Here is a 17,806-nt window from a genome sequence, read left to right as displayed (position 1 = left end):
AAAGCCGTCAGTTTATAGTAGCATTTATAATATCTAGATTGGCAGATAGTTTTGTCGCATTTTTTTTTATTATAGGTATTATAATCCAAAAATGAGAATTAAAGTGTCAAAAGATTTCGAAGATTCTGTCACCAAAGCTTCTTAAGATAACAGTGAAAATAACAAGCTATACAATTACAACAAAAACGCACAAATTGGGATTAGAAAACAATTATTTAAAAGAAAACAACAACAACGAATATTAATGTCATCCAAAAAGTTAAAATTACAACAACAATAAACACACAACGCATATTCAAAATGAAACGTGATCAACAAGAAATAAAAAACTCTCTTAGCAACACTAACATTGTGGTAGCATTTAAATATCAATTTAATAGCAACAACAACAAAGCGCATTTAAGCACGCCCAAGAAGATATAAATACACACATATATGTATATATATTGTACAGCCAGTTTTTTTTATTATTTTCACCTCAAGATTCTTCAAGAAACAACCAAAATGGTATGCAAGACACACAACAACAGCAAAAACAACTACAAGACAGCAATGCAACGACAACAATTGCATTGCCGCTGCCTACTTATGGACTTATATGTATCTAAGTATGTGTATTTTTATAGGTGACACATGTAAATGCGTGAGTGTAAGTGCCACAACCAACACAGAGCCCACACACATTAATACAGACAGTCAAATACTTCGCAACATGTTCGTGCAACATGTTGACTCAGTCATCACGCAACATGTTGCCTACCAACGTACGTTGTTCTTACTATTGTTGTTCATACGTACGAGTTCGACAGCGGCATGGCGCCTATGGCCCCCCACCGCCTCGCTGTTGGAGCCCCATCGCAGCCGGCCAGGTGAAGTAGCCGCGCTCGACGCAGCCGCTGCCGCTGCCATTGTAGCAGCGTTTTGTCGTGTTGTGCCGTGCCGACTCGGCTGTTGCTTCCACAGACAGTTGACGTTGCTTTCAGTTTGTTTTTGACCGGTCGCCGTGACGCGTTGGATCCAGTTTGGACGCGCCGCTTTGGATACTAGGCATTGCATTTTCTTTTAGCGTGGCTTGTTGCTGCCTGTGTGACTGCAAGCAAGTGAAACAAGTTAAATAATTATACTTCGTTGTGCATAATGCCGTTTATTTATAAAGTAAATTGAGCAAACGGAAGTGTGTGGAAAAAATCAAACAAAAATTTCTGGCTCACATTTGGGCGAGCGATTTGTAATCGAATTGCCCAGTGTGTGTGTGTCTTACTTTCAGTGTACTGAGTGGAAGTAAGTGTGTATGCGAGTAGGTGCAAATTCGTCTGCAGTTGACAAGCGTGACCACGCGACAGTGGCGTTAAATGTGTGAGCAACACTCCAAACTGTTGCTATTTATAGTTGGAAGTGTTGAGAATTGTGGTTGAAAGTGGAAGATTTTTTGAAAATTTGTTACAAATATTATTTTCGAGTTCTTTTATGTACATATAACAGCGTAACATAACATAACCTAATCTATATTGTGCAAACAAAAAGTTAAAAAAAAAATTAATTTTACGAAATTTTTAATAACAAAAATTTTTAAATAGAAAGGTGTCAATTAAAAATTTTTTTAATTTAATATTTATTGAAAAAATTGTATAAATATTATTTTCGCTATAGTAAGTGAAAATAATTTAAAAAATTTGGATTTTACAATATTTTGAAAAACAAAAATTTTTAAATAAAAAAGTATCAATTAAAAAATTTGAAATTAAATTTTTTTTTTCAAATAGTACAAATATTATTTTTGAGTTATAGTAAGTGAAAATAAACACTTTTTAAAATTTGCATTTTAGAAGATTTTGAAAAACAAAAATTTTGAAATAATAAAAAGATTAAAAAAAATTTTTTGAAGTAAAAAAATGATAAATAATAATAAAACTGATAAATAATATAATTTGAAAAAATTGCACAAATATTATTTTCGAGTTATAGTAAGTGAAAAAAAGTTTTAAAAATTGCGTTGTGCAAGATTTTGAAAAGTAAAAATTTTAAAATTAAAAGTGTTAATTCAAAAATTTTTAAATTTAATCTTTTTAAAAAAATTGTGCGAATATTATTTTCGATTTGTAGCAAATATTTGGAAAAAAAATTTTAACAACAAAGTGATAAATAAAAATTTTTGAAATATAATTAATTTTTTTATTGTACCAATATTATTTTCGTGTTATAACAAGTGGAAATAATTTTTTAAAATTTGCATTTTACAATATTTTGAAAAATAAAAATAGAAAAGTGTTAAATCAAAAATTTTAAAATTTCCTATTTTTTTCTGTAAGTTGGGCAAATATTATTTTCGAGTTAGAGTGAGTGAAAAGAATTTTTAAAATTTGGATTTTACAAGTTTTTGAAAAACAAAAAATTAAAATTTTCAATAAATATTTTTTCGTATTAGAAACTTGCAAAAAAACAACAATTCGCCGTAATAAGCAAAACCTTTATACATATGTACATGTATGTATGTATGTACATATATACTCAATTATAATAAATAAAATAATAAATTTTAGTCTTCAGCAAAGTTTTTAACGTTGCTTCCTTGGAAAAAGTGCTTGAAAAAAACACACAAATAAAAATAAAAAGAGGTTAAGCAAAAAGTGAATAAGAAATATTAAAAAAAAATAACAATAATTTCAAGCTTCAGCAAAAATTGTACGCTTGTTTCGGTTAGTATTTAGGGGTTTCGGAGTAAAAGTGCATAAATAAATATGTAATTAATAAAAAAATAGAAAAAGTTAGTAAAATTGTGCTTAAATGCAAACATATATGTTTATGCGATATCAAAACTAAAATACACGTACACACAGGTGAAAAACAAATGGACTGTATAATTTAATATTTTTAAAATAAAATAGTTTTTGTGCAAAATCAAACTGCAAAGTGCAACAAGGCACTAGCAACACTATTTACTATAACTAAATATATGTATACATGTATATACATATGTACATCTATATACCCACTTATAGCTGCATACGATTTTTGCGCTCAAACGGTAAGCATCCAATAGCGAAATCTTATATACGAAATTCAAGTTTGGCTCAAAGCCAGTCTGATCTAGCATAAGCATATTGTCAGTTATATACGTATCCACATTTATATATATATCCACATTTATATATATATCCACATTTATATACTTCTGTACACACTTTAGTATGTATATATATGCATTCCTTTGTATATAGCAAAGCTTGCTAGGTATATAATCACAGGCACAAGCGATGCCTCAACTTGGTCGCACGTTTAGACCAGAATTTCGCAATCACAAAAATCAGAAAACCCGTTTCAAGCGCGGCCAACGCATATACACACATACATACATACACACTTAAAAGCGTAAATATGTTTGTAACAAAAAATAAGCCTTAAACGAGACTTAAACGCACAACCACAAATGAATATTGTATGTTGACAGTGTGTTGGTGTTGTTATTGTTAACAACAATTTATTTTTGTATATCACTGCTGTTGTTGTTATTGTAACTGTTGAATCTCATGCTTATATTCGCTTATTAATAATGTTTTTTAAGCATTTTTTATTCTTTGTCGTCCCTTTTAATTCTGCGTTTATTGCTTGCTTGTTTCGGCGCTTGCTTTGTACGTTCGTATTTGCATTGTTCGCTCGTTATGCCTTCACAGTTGATTGGTTTTTATTATCTACTCATTCAGATGCGTGTCTTCGGAATTTCTTAGCTCAGAATTTATTAAAGTTTCTATATAGTAGCATCAGATGTTTCAGAACTTGTGTATCGTAATAAGTTGAATGTATGTGGAACACATGTGGAGTATAATGGAGTGATCTGCCCATAAATCCGGCCTCTTTTTGTGAATAAATTCGCGTAAAGGATGCATAACACTCAAATAGTATTCCTTGATAGTTTGGCCGGCCAGTCGAAGGAATTCTGAGTGCATCACAACTCGATAATCGAAGAAAACTGTCAACAGAACCTTGATTTTTGATTGCTTTGATGTGATTTTTCTGCTTCGGCTCATTTTAGACACGATATTTGACCGATTCATCGTCTGTTTACGGGTCGTAAGCATAGATCCAAAACTCATCGTCGGTAATAGTACGTTTCATGACCTCCAAACCGTTCGAAAGCAGTGTTTCACAAAGTCTAACGCGACGCTTTTTTTTCGAAAAAATGTAGTAATTTTGGAGCCAATTGTGCTTTCACTTTTCTTAGGCCCAAGTGATCTTTCAAAATGATTTTCACCAATCCTACCGATATTCCAACGATGACAGTAAGATCTCTTACTACATAATTATCGATTCTCAAGCACCACTTTCTTCAGAATTTTGACCTATGTTGACGTGTTGATCATTAGTTGATGTTGATGGCCGTCCTGGACGTGTTTCATCGCCAACGAACTCTCCACCCTCTTTGAATAATTTGTACAATCAAAAACACTTGCTTGCGGTAAAAAAAGTCTTACTAGCACTATATGTACTTCTGGATAGAGATATAGTTTTTACTTATTACAACCCATTCATTTCTTGCAATTATCGTTATAAAGAACAGCTGCTCTCCAGTGGTATAACGAAGAGTAATGAGAGTAAACGTAGAGCAATGAGACTAAACGAAGTTCACCAAATTAGTATAACTGAAGTTCCACACTAATTAATTCGTGACCACATGAAAGTGGAAAAAATTAAAAACAAAAAAAATATATATTGGTGGCAGCGTTGGCAGAGTTCAATGGCAGATAATAGCAGATCTATTTTTCAACGAGCAACATTCTCTTCATTGTTAACACTTTTAATGTTTGTTCATCGTTGCGCACTCGTGTTGTTGTACTGTATGCGCGTTGTTGGTATTTGCGGTTGACTTTGTAAGCTTTTATCGGCAACGTGCGGTCAGTGGAAACCCGCATGGCGGAGTGACAACCAACCTGTGTATTATTTATGCACACACGTCTAGAAGTATACTTACATACATATATGTATATATGAGCATGTCTATGTTTCAATGGGTGTGTGTTATGTGGTTTGGCTCTATAGTAAAGGTGTGTCTCAATGAGGCGCAGCGGGTTGCTTCCCGATATATAACCAACTAAGCCAACACTATAGCAGCACTCACCGTGGGCGTCCTCGTGTTAATTGACGCCACAGACAAAGCAGATCGGTTAGCCATGCTCTGCTATGACGATATTGAATATGAAAGTGTCAACAGTATACTTTATTCATGAGAAGAAGAGTTGATCTTATGCATTATGGGGTTGTATGCAGTTAGAAGGCCGAAAAAAGCAAATTTTCAGAGTTGCGATCTTAAGCTGCTCAGCTACAGAAACAAAAATTTCAACAGCCAAAATTAAGAATTAGATTAAAGTTTATAATTTTTAAATGTTACTTGTTAGATAAAATAATATTTTTATGGTAAAGAGTGAGTCTGTTAGATCAAATGTGCTGAAATGAGAATTGAAATCACGACATATACGGCGGAATGGTTCGTTTAACTTAAAATTTGTTCCAGAAATTTTTAAAAGTAAGGGCCTAAACTGCCTGGTAGAGCGAGCGGGAACGTTAAAATTAATATCAGGTAAGAGAGATTGGCCACAGACTGACCCATTCATGAGTTTTACAAGAAATATTATACCAAGCATCTCCCTACGACTAGGAGATTTATATGTTTTAAACGGCTAGTGTAGGGGGGAAGATTTAAACTGAAATCCCAATGCAAATGATTTAAGGCAAAAATTAAAAATTGTTTTTGAACGGACTCTAACTTATCCGAATGAACTTGGTAACTGGCCAAGTTACTTCAGAAAGTTCGTAATTAATCTTCTTAAAATTAGCTTTCGCAAAGTTGAACTGAAAACAAAGGTCTTGTGTATTAGTATGAGCAAAGTTGGCTATGGTTTCGATATTAATTTCCAAAGCATAATGATACGAGTCCTCTGGCCGAACCAAAGGATCACATCGGACAACAGAGAACAATGAAGCGTTATCAACATAAACTAGATCTAACAACTTACCAAACTCGTTTGAAATTAAATTGATTTGGTTAAGACCCAATCCTTGAGAAAACATTATTTATTAATTAAGCATGCTTCATATATACAGATATGTCCGAGTGAGGCGGTATATAAGATAAAGTTAAGTAGATATGGCCACTATTAGCGCAAATACGAATGCACTTAAATTCTATGAAGTCTGCATGCGGAACATCGACTTTTTCAGATGGAATTGAAGAATGAGCAGCAAGCAAGACACCACCCTCTTTGCTGTTCAGCCGGTCATATCTAAAGATTTCGAATTCGCTGTTGAATACTTCATTATCAAAAATGTGAGGCTTTAGCCGAGTTTCTGTGAAAGCAATGATTTTAAAGTTACAATGAATGCTATTTATATACAAATCAGTAAGTTTTGTATTAAGACCTTTAACATTTTAATAATAAATAATCAGCGAAATATTGTTAATAATTTTTTTGTATTCACGGAATTTTTTGGCATTTTAGTGATAACCTCAGGGTGCTTATCACGTCTGTGCTGGAATTCGCGCACAAATGGTATGTATGTATATACCATTTACTCGTATATATGTAGGTACATAAGTGCTCGCGAAAATGAGGCACAAACTGAGCTTTAAATGTGAGTAAGTGTAAATTAAATTCGCAAAAAATTGGTTGCATACATCTTCACTGCCACAAGCATTATGCGTATGGCTGTGTTGTTGTGCAGATTTATATCACATATGCAAGTGTCTGGATTATGCATGCTTATGGCCATATGTTTTTTTCGCAGATAGCCGATGTCAGGCAGCACATTATGCTTATATTAATGTGCCATACGCAAACGCATATATACATATACATATACAAATGTACGCATTAATATGTAAATGACTGTCTGAATATTTGCGTTGTTTGTTTAATTTTTTAGCATGCGCTCGCTGCCCACAATGCTGGCTTACAGCGCCTCAAACGCCGGTCTTGCATGTTTTACATACATATACGAGTACATACATATATACATAAATACATATATATATACACAGTGTACCTTCGTTGAGGCAGTTGCGGCACGCTCGCCACACCCACGGCTGTGCGGCTTAACTCTTTGTCTTTTAGTCTGGTTATTCGTTCGCCTGTCATTTCGCATATTCGCAGTGTTTTTGTTTTGCAAAATTCTCGGCGCTTTTTGTAACCGATTTTCTCCCACCAATACTATGAAAATACGTGTGTGTGTGTGTGTCTGTGGGCATTCTGCAGCCGCACATTATTTTGGCGCTGTCACTTCTCTTTATTACTTCGTTCGCTGCGGCGTTAATGTATTTGGCTGTGCGATACAGGCAATGTGCGAAACGGAAAAAACGCCGGTAACAACAATATTTTTATACCCAATATACATGCATACATATGTACATACATATGTGCATGCATACACTTGAGCATGTATATGTAAATAAAAAAAATGAAAATGAGCAAAAAGCGAAAGAATCACAATTTCTGACTCAGCATTTGCCAAATAAAGAGGCGACGATAAGCGAACGAGATATCGCCTACAACAACAGCAACTGCTGCGTGCATCAATAAGCTCAAAATGAAACACTGATTCTGATTATATATAAATATGTTTATTTGAAATATATAAATACACATGTGCCTGAGTTATGTGCGGCGCGTGGTGTTGCCAAATTGGACCTTTTTCCAAATTTGTTGGATATGAATACATTTCTGCGCGCCTTCCAGTTGGCTTGACGTGTGTACCGAGCATAGTTCTTGCTGTAAAGCGGAAACGGCGAAAAAATAGCTGAGATTAATTAAACAAAAAATCGAAATGGAAATTAAATCAAAATATGCACATGTCTACAAATTAAAATGCGAAAAAATTAAATATTAAAAAACTAGTAAGGAAGCGCTATATTCGGGTGTAACCGAAATTTTTATACTTTTGCCACTTGCCAGGACCAAAGGCAGGGAAATACATTAGTGTACAAAACGTCGACCAGAGAATCGGAATCTAAGCAATTTTATATATCGCTCATTTGCTGCAAGACCGGCATAATTAATTATTAGATAGATGGGCAGTTTCTTGGAACGACGTGTGCGAAACTGAATTTCAGAGATAGACGGGGAGACGAACAAGACTAAATCCACCAAGCTCGTCACGCTGATCAGCTACTTAAATATGTATGTATGTATATATTTCAAAGGTCTCCGACGTTTCTTTTTTGTTGTTACAAACTTTGTGGCAAACTTAACATACTCTTTATAGGGTATGAAAGTAGAATATGGAAATAATAATAAAAATTAAAATGATAAATTTGTATACTCAGCATATAGCTGCCCATAAACACACCTACAATATGTACATAGGTACTTGTATATACATCCGTCATATCGACAGCAGTAACAAATTGTTTGCAATAATTTAAATTAAATGAAATCATAAATTCACAAATATTTTTTACACAAAGTGAATGCCAATTATTGGCAGATATGAAAATTCAAGCGAATAAAATATTCAACTGTATTTTTGATTAATTTTTCTTAATATTGGTACTCGAAAAAGACTTTACGTAATTCTAATCAAACTTCAACTTTTTTTTATATTTTTATTAATAAATAAATAAACAAATATGTCGACCACTTTTTGTTATTTTTCCGCTAGAGACATTATTCCATCAGCGGAAATCGAAATTTCGAAATTTTTAGAACGAAAGCGAGCGAACTGACAGAGCATTGTCTCAGTTAATATGTAGATTTTATTGGTGGATTGCGTGGCATTCTTCCCTTTTTTATTCAAAAATTTCAGCGAATTTCTTCATTATTTTCACACATTTTTGAACAGCTGTAACTTTTTTTCAACTTCAACGAATTTAATTTTTTTGGTTGAATGAAGCTTAAAATCTCACCTTCTGGTAGCACTGGAGTTATACGACTGCAACGACATGTACTGACAAAATACGAAGAGTATTTTCGACTGCGTCTTTATGATCTCAAACCCGTGTATTTATGCAAGTTTTTCGTTTAATTCGCCACTTTCCTCTTTCCTTCTTCCGGTGATGCAAGTAGAGCTAAGTTATATACAATATGCATACTCAGTGGCGAGTTTTGAAAATGTTTATATTAGAAATAATCTCAAGAGTTTTATATACTCAAACCAAAAAAATCTCTGTTTTGACCCATCCAACGAAAATCCGAGCGAAAATTTTCAATTTTAAGATCCAGTCGTATTGAGTGGCATGAAATTAATCAAAATTTCCCAACTCTTTGCAAACCAAAAAAATTCTATGAAGATTTCAAGTAGCTCATAAACCAAAATTTTTTGGTGTGGTTTTGATGGGGGCCGACACAAGGACCACAAGCTGGAAAGTCTTAATCCACAGCTACACCGACCATAATGTTAGTCTGGAAAGCTAAGTTAGAAATATTCTGGAGAACGAATTCAATTTTAATTTAGTAAATTGTTCTAGAACTCAATCAACAAAAAAAAAAAAATAATATAATTAAATTTGTTTGCAGCGAAGCTATAATAAATATCACAAATACAAAAATACTTTAAAAGAGCTTTGATCGTTCAGTTTGTATGGCAGCTAGGTGGCTACGACAAATGAGCGGTTTCTTGGTGAGGATAGGACGGATGCAAAGATTCAGATGCAGATCTCTAAAAACTGAGAGACTAGTACGTTTATATATAGATGGACGGGCGGACAGATAAACGGACATGATTAAATCTACTTAGCTCGTTATACTGATCATTTATATATAAATATATTTTATAGGACCTCTCACTTGCGTGAACTTCTACACATGGAATGAAGAAATCGAATCGAATATTCTCTGCATGCCTTGTAGGATCAGAAATTCTATATACAAGTACTTAAAGAAATTATTATTTTTTTTTATTGTTTAAAACTCGATTCCCAGCTAAACAAGCCTCGAATATTACTGTAATATCGTAGTATTATGGTAGAATCAGAGACTCGGAAGCCCGGGAACGCTTGCCGTGTACCCTACAATGGAACTCTTTACTTTTATTTTCATCTGCGGCTATGTACCACCACGCAGCCCCACAATATAACCTTTGTTGCCGCCACAAATGCCACACAAAAACCAGTTTTGCCTCTGGCTATTCGCACCTATGACAGCAAACACACGCGAGTGGATATGAGCGTAGAAATTCATGAGCTTGGCGTTTTTAACCCTTGCATAGACAAGCTATCAGCAACGTTAAATTCATTGCATTTTGCACCTTTTTTCTATGGGTTTCACGGGTTTGCCAGCGTGAGTTTGCATTCGGGATGCTGCAAGTTGTCGACGTGACTGCAAGGCAAATAAAAGCAGCGAACAAGCGAATGGGTGACTAAGCGCATATGTGGCATGCAACCTGGTATTCGATGAGCAGCAACAAAGAAAAATCAAAATCAAAAGAGTTTGAACGAAATTTTGTGTTTCGAGAAACGCTTCGCCCACTCGCATTTATTTATAGCGTTTTTCGTGAGGCTGGCAAAAAAAAAACAGAAGAAAATTGCTCTGGCGCTGTGGGTAAGGCCAAAAAGGATGTCGTTTTCTGCTCAGGCATGTTAAGCGCCTCGAAGCGCAGTGCAAATCTACAATCTACAAGTTTTTTTTCCGACGCTGCTCGCAATTGTGCGATAACTAGCGATAAAACAACAGGAACAAAGCAAAAACACGACACGAGACAAAACTCAGCTTAAGTTGCCAGTACCCACTTGTTTGCCAACGGCCACCTCGTAACTCGAACCCACTTCGCGGCAGACTTTGCGGCGTAGACAAAAGTAATTTTCATTTGCGCCGCGGCTGTACTCGCGGCCAAAGAACCCAACACAGCCGGCAGAAAAACAAGGCTGAGCGCTCGGTCTGCAACTCGTCGCAGAAAATAGCTAAGTGGTGGGACTGGCAGACGACGCGTAGCTGTGGTCGACGTCCGTGGTATGTTATTTCTACGAGACGTCACTCGGGCGGGCAGACAGCAGAAGCTTGTGCTTATACTGTCTTCATAGTTTAAGCAGTTGCCGGCGGAAGTTTGCGCCACCACGAACGTTGCGTCGGTATCAGGCTCGCTATGTGCCGAAGGAGCACACAACAGGCCGGCAATGACAACAATAAACAGAGGCATCAGCAAAACAAGTGTTGTTTTGTGGTGCGGTGTAGCAGTGGAATACAGCACTTTAATTGGTGTACGTGTCGAAGAGGTTGATTTTATTCGTTCGTGGCTCTGGTTGCGGTTGTCCATTGCTTAAACGCATGTACCTAATTAAATGCATATGCAATTTGGCAGTAGAATATTGAGAAACTAATTAAAAATGCAAATACTTAAGAGTTCGGACTTGCAAATTGGTGAAATTTGGTTGGACGACCAGCGGGTCAAAAACCGACAAAGTTAGCCAAAGAATCACATGAAGGCCTATCGAAAGTCGCTGGTTTATGTTTAATGCATCCTATAACCAATAGAATACAATTTCAGATTCGATTGCTGCCAAATCTAGGTTACACGATTATTGAAAAACGGACGGACGAACGGATTTGCTTTATAATAGGCTCTGAAAAAATACTTCACAAATAAGAAGTTTCCATACAAAAACTTGATTTTTGTCATTAAGTTTGTATCTAAGTTATATGCTATAGCGGTCCTTTATTGTCATTTCCGACCATTGAGTAGCTCATTGGAGAGAAAAGGACGTGTGCAAAATTTGAGATGGATATCTCAAAAACCGTGGGACTAGTTCGCATGTATACAGACAGGCAAACAGACTGATCGAGATGGATGAACTCAGTTCGTAATGCTGATCATTTATATATATTTTTATAGGGTCTCCGACGTTTGCTTTTGAGTGTTTTAAATATCATCACAATATTGTCCACGACAAACAATTTAAGACCACAATTTACTAAGTATATTTTGAGAGCAAACTTGTGAACACCAGCAAATCCGTTTTCTCCGAGTTTAACCCTAGATTCCCTTGAGATGCCCAGTTCTGGGCTGTATTGAGAATGGAGGTCATACCTGTAATACTGCTAATGGTCTGTAGACACCTACCCGTTATTAAGATGTCAATGTCGTCCGCATATGACACTATTTTAGAGGCTTTGTCTTCCAAGTTCCTTAGCAGTTTATTCACCAATAATGTCCGTAGAAGTGGAGACAGCATTCCACCTTGAGAAGCACCTCCACAGACTTCTTTGGTCATTTTAGTGTCGTTCCATTTTGTCTTTGTTCCTTATATTTAAGAGCCCTTTCGATATTAAATACCAATGTATGTAGTGCAGTCTCTACAGGTCTGCCCTTCGTATATGCTTCTAATGTGGGCGTCCAAGATTTTCTCTAGCGTTTACAGTTGGAAGAAAGTTAAGCTTATAGGCTTAAACTATTTTGAGCAGGTTGGGTTGTTTCTACTTGCTTTCGGTATGAAAACTACCCTAGCTTCTCTCCATGGGTGTGGCACATAGCTGAACTTTAAGCATCCTCTAAAAATCGTTTTTCGTCATGACACGGATAGACAGATCGAGTTCTGCAGCATTGCTGCAAATATTTCCAAATCTTATTTCGACGAAACAACTTCCTCTCTTCTGACAGGCAATTGAATAATGCCTCATTTTATAAAAAGATAATAAAAACTATTTAAATAAATTAAATGAGTTTCCATTGAAAACATAGAACAGAGTGAAAAGCACAACATTTCGTGACAATTTGTAAGCGAGTTTCACATTTAATTTTCTTAACGAGCTTTACGAATAGCATTGCATATGAGTTTGTGAACCGTTACACATACAAACACACCATAGTTAGCTAGAAAATGAACACGTTCACGGAAGCACAGCAGCAAATAGTCAAACTTGCGAAATGCCAAACTACTAAGCCTGCTAGGAGGCATGGCCACACCGCTTCGTCAGCCAACCGCACAAGCCGCTCGCTACGCCGGCAAGTCGCGCCAGACAAGCGCCGCTGACGCCACGACGCAAAATTGCTGCAGGATAATTGAAAATTTTCGTAAGTGAATGGAAATGTTTGCACAATTGAAAATTGTCCTGGGCGCTCTCTCCCTCTCTCTCACTCTCTGTGTGTGCGTGCGAGTGTGACCCTTTGCAAATGTGGCAACTTTTGTTTGCAAAGTGCATACGAGCTTGCACATATGTAGGCTTGTAATGTCTACGCATGCACAAATGCGCTTGGTTAGTTTGATGAGTCAGTGACACTTCAGATTTCCTACGTCTCAACATTACATGCAACGCTGTCACTCTTCACTATCAGTTTTCTATGAAATTTTGTTTGGTTGAGACTGTTATTGCAAGTGACAGAGGTTCAGAACTTAGGCACATGTGAAAGTTATCATTCCTGACCACTGACAGTGGCCTGGCTTATTAATAAATGAAGAGCTCTACTTTAGATGGTCTCCAAAATCATAATTCTATATTTATCGTCAACTATATTCAAACCCAATTTGGGCTAAGTTTTTAGCCTTTTCGTCTGTGAAGGTGGCCGAGAGAAGTCACAGAAGAAGCTCTGACTCTTTATTATTTCGAAAATATGGTCGACTTTTTCTACAAATTTGTCCGAAACTATTAGGCGCAAGTTTGAAGTCTTATTGTAAACAACTTGTTACATATTCATTCTACAAAATATTTTTCGTCGCTAGCCATACCATTTGTGGTCATCTTTATGGCAGCTTCTGAATTCCTCGTCGAAAAAATTATTGGTCTTTAGACGCGATCCGCGAGCAGGTCATGCGTCATCAATCGGAATTAGTAGAAATCGATAGAGGCGATGTCATAAGTGTACAGCAGTAGAATAACCCATTTCAAAGTTTTCAGGTATATTTTCATCACCTCGTTTATAGCCGAGCGTTTTCATGTAGAATTATTATCTTATCGTGCCGTTCCGAGTATTATGGGCGTCTTTCCTTCAACGCTCGACACACATATCTTACTTGCGCCCGATAGAGAGCTCCGGCTATGGTTTTGTCTGATTGCAAGAGATCATAGTACAATACACCGAGCCGAGTAAACTTACTCATGGGTCCGGAACTTTCCTAATCGTCCACATCATAGCTCGAGAGCTCTTCACTGTAAAATACGATCTATGTATAGCGAACGAAATAGGCGTGTTTTCGTCGGAAATTTTTGAGGGATCTTACAGATAATTTAATGAACGAATGAGTTTCTCAATATTTTAAGGCATCTTTGTACTCAGCTCAGTGAAACAATATATATTCTGGCATTCTTTAAAGACCGAATTCATTCTAGAAAAAATCATTACTAGCTGGAGAAATCGCTCTGTAGCATATTTTAATGTTAGTTTTAAATTTTATCGTCGATCTATCTCAGCTAAGTGCTTACTCGTACTTCCAAGTTGATCAGAATATCCGAGCTACGAGTCTAGTTGTCTAAAGTCTTGGAGTTTTTCATAAGTTTTGACTTTCATGCGAGGTTTAAGTCAAAGCTGAACACATCCATACTTAGCAGAAACAACAAAAAATATAAGTTTATTATTTTACTTACTCTCAAATAAATATGTGCTCTACTTATGCAATAAACTTTCATGATTATTTACGCATCCTTAGAAGTTTTATCTTTGCACTCCCGCACTCAAATAAGCCAATATTGACTTCATTTTGCAATCAGTGCTCAGAATGGTCAGAAACCTTCCAATCAGCTAGATTTCAATCAGCTAATTTCTGTTTATTTATATTTTACAAAGTTCTCATACAAGTTATTAAATCCCACACACAAACGAGTTGCTGAGTAAACATTGCTGCGAAGCATCCGCACGAGTTGAAAAAAGAAGTAGAAGAAGATCTCGTAAACGGACAAATTCGCTTGCATGCCGAAGTGTACGAAAATTTCTGCAATCCCTTGTTTGTATTTAGCTTAAAAGGAAATCTCATTTACAGCGTCAAATTGCTGCTCGCCCACCCATTACTCTTTCGTCTTCTGTCTTCTGCTTCTTCTTCTTTTGCTTTATGCTCTCATTAAGCGGCAGGAGTGCAACGACTGTTCGCAACTGACCATATGTTCGTGGATGTGTCGGACGATGCCGCTAAACGCGTTTGGACTTCAAAAATCCCATTATTCAACTCAAGAGTCAACTGTAGCACGCAGTCTCACTTATGCGTACATACATACATACTTGTATGTACTAAGAGTGTAGCACATATGGGCGGGCTGTACTTGAGAAATTACTTGACGTGATTTTTTGAAGAGAATGGGTGGACTCAAGTACACTGCATAGTTGGTTCGTAAGATCTACCGGAAATCATGTTACCCCGTCAGAACAAGTTTTTGCAATTCTTTGGTAATTCTAGCGGTGCCGTTCGTTGTTGACTAAAGTGGACCCAACTGGTTGATCAACCAATTATTATAATACGATTTTGGTGGCCAATCGACATTGATTGATAATTACATTCTCACTGACATCATTTTTGAAGAAATATTGATCAATGACTCACGGCTCACAAACCAAACTGTTGTTATTTCTGGATGAAATGGCAGTTCTCGAATCTCTTCAGATCGCTCTTTGTCAAAAATCCCGCAATTTTTCTTTTTTACATACCCATTGAGCCAGAAATAGATCGCATCGCTGAACATAATTTGGCTCGAACACGTCGGATCTTCTCGAAAATTTTCAAGAGAAACACATTCTTGAAAATGGCAGAAACGACACTTAGAAATCAATTCTTATTGGAAAGCCCGGCATTATTCAAATCATATCTCATGACTTATGGAATATACATATATACATATATATAATTACCAAATGCAAATATTTCCTACAGGGCATTCTCGCACTTCTGTAAGCGCCCAAACACACATACATAGATTTATAAATACTTCACACACTTGAACGTCGTTGACCAACGTCCAGGCAGTTCAGTAAGTCAGAGTTCTTGTTTGTTTGTTGTTTTTTTATGCTATCAAATACAACAAAGACACTGCCAAAGTTGTAACAGACAAAGTTTATGGAGTCAACACTCGAACTATCGCCACCAACCAGTTTACTAGCCGCTTTTCAAAACTCATATTTATCTTTGCGTTTGTTTGACTTCAGCTTCAAGAATATTAAATAAAAAAAAGAATAATAATAATAAAGAAATTTACTGAAGTTGAAGCTGTGGAATGAAGTAGATACTACAGAGACATGGAGAATCTGAAATAAGTAGGGAACGTCGTTTGACAATTTGTTTTAAGGGCAGAATGTAAACTGTTTATTAGTAAGCTCTATAACTGATGAGATTGCTAAAAGTGCCATTTTTCTGCCTACCGAACAAGTACAAGAAATACGGAAGTCAATGAAAACGATATAAAACGAAGTTACCGAAAGTGCTGATATGCGAACCAGGGCAAGATGGAATGCCTTTAGTACATGCAGTATCGCTAAGATCATGTGCAAGAGCCGCTTCGGTTAACTCGCTCGCTTCTTACTGCCGGACGGCTGTTTGCCTCTTGATAGGTCACAACCTACTGGCACCACATGTGAGCCGAATGGACATACTTGTACATAAGTGTTGACGATATTTGCAGAGAAGTTGACTTGAGAGAGAGACACTGGCATATCTCCTATGCCTGTGTCCAGCACTATCTTAAGTACCTAGAAGCTTCGGAGTTCAAGGCCCTAAATGAAGTATCAAACTTAGATATCCCGTCGCTCTTAAAGTTCGCAAAAAGCATTGGTGTTCATTATGACGAATACTCCATCTCAAACTAAACTGAACCTCCAACTGGTATTAGTAACTATATATATATATATATTTTCCCGTAGTTCCTAGTTCGGTTTCGGTAATCAGAGGGTTTAAGAACCCTTTTTGGTATTAGCTGAATGGGTATTAGTAAGTACCTGTAGATATATTTTTCTATCAAAAACAAATTATGAAGCCTACTAGGTCAACTAGAAATTAAAAGTCATAACTGTTTTCTGTTTTCTTTCAGTCAACCAACACTTTTGGATCAAAGTGGCAACGCTAATGTGTCCTACGTTACTACACATATAATGTGCAACATTATACATTTTTTTACTTCTGTTTGTTCCTATGTCATTTTAGCTTTTATCTGCTCGAAGATTGATTTCATTTTATAAGTGAACTGATTTATCTTTTTTCTGTTAACAAATAACAACCGCGTCACCCGCAAAAGTGTCTCACATGCCGCGCACTACTGTTCTTTATTTTCTTCTCTTTCTGGCTGTCATGAGCAATTTTTCATTACCTTTCTTCGCATAACGAGGCATTTTCGAGCTTGATTGATCTCAATTTCGATTGTTTGCTTCTGTTGTTGTAGCATTCTTGTCGGTTGCTTGCAACAAAATTGAATCCCCTCTGACAAGTGGTCAAGCGAATAAATGATAAAAAATATGTGGGAAAAATAGCAATAAAAGCGAAATATTTGTGTATTATTTCTGTAAATGTTGTTGTTGTTACGTCGCCCAAATAGAGTGTGGTCTGTTTTCGTGTGTGTGGTCCCCAGATGCTATCATGAAATTAATTAATTGCGTTTTTCGCCAAATGATTGCTTGTTTTTGTTTTTGTTTTCATTTTTTACGCATCCACATTTCTTGTCCATTATTGTTTCGGTTTTTGTGGTCTTTTTGAACTTGCCAATTTCTTGCTCCAGCCACCAGTGTGTGCGAATTAAATGATTACTTGGGATTTTTGGTAATGAAAACTCTCCTTGGGAATATTAGGTAATCATTCATCTTGTTATTTAGCGGTGGATGTGACGATGTGTGGCTATAACTGATAATAAACTTTGAATGAAATGTAAAGAAAATGTATAAAAATAATGATTATAAAACATAAGTAGCTTTGGGATATGCC

The 17,806-nt window shown here is 36.1% G+C and overlaps 1 protein-coding gene across 4 annotated transcripts in view; it reads left to right on the top strand.

Annotated features, from left to right (window-relative positions):
- Nucleotides 1-969: 969 nt before the first annotated feature.
- LOC105226065 (leucine-rich repeat-containing protein 15) overlaps nt 970-17,806 on the top strand; it is a 130,112-nt gene continuing 113,275 nt past the window's right edge. For 2 of the 4 annotated variants that reach the window (XM_049447097.1, XM_049447101.1), the window contains exons 1-2: nt 970-1,281; nt 2,541-3,025. The gene's annotated coding sequence lies outside the window, so the exon portion shown is untranslated. Of the gene's footprint in view, nt 1,282-2,425; nt 2,453-2,540; nt 3,026-17,806 lie in introns of all 4 variants that reach the window. The other 2 variants (XM_049447098.1, XM_049447099.1) reach the window with 2 other exon arrangements.

Source organism: Bactrocera dorsalis, chromosome 2, assembly GCF_023373825.1.
Source record: "Bactrocera dorsalis isolate Fly_Bdor chromosome 2, ASM2337382v1, whole genome shotgun sequence".
Classification (NCBI taxonomy): domain Eukaryota; kingdom Metazoa; phylum Arthropoda; class Insecta; order Diptera; family Tephritidae; genus Bactrocera; species Bactrocera dorsalis.
Note: the sequence above shows the minus strand (reverse complement) of the source record. Positions and strands in the feature narration are given on the sequence as shown.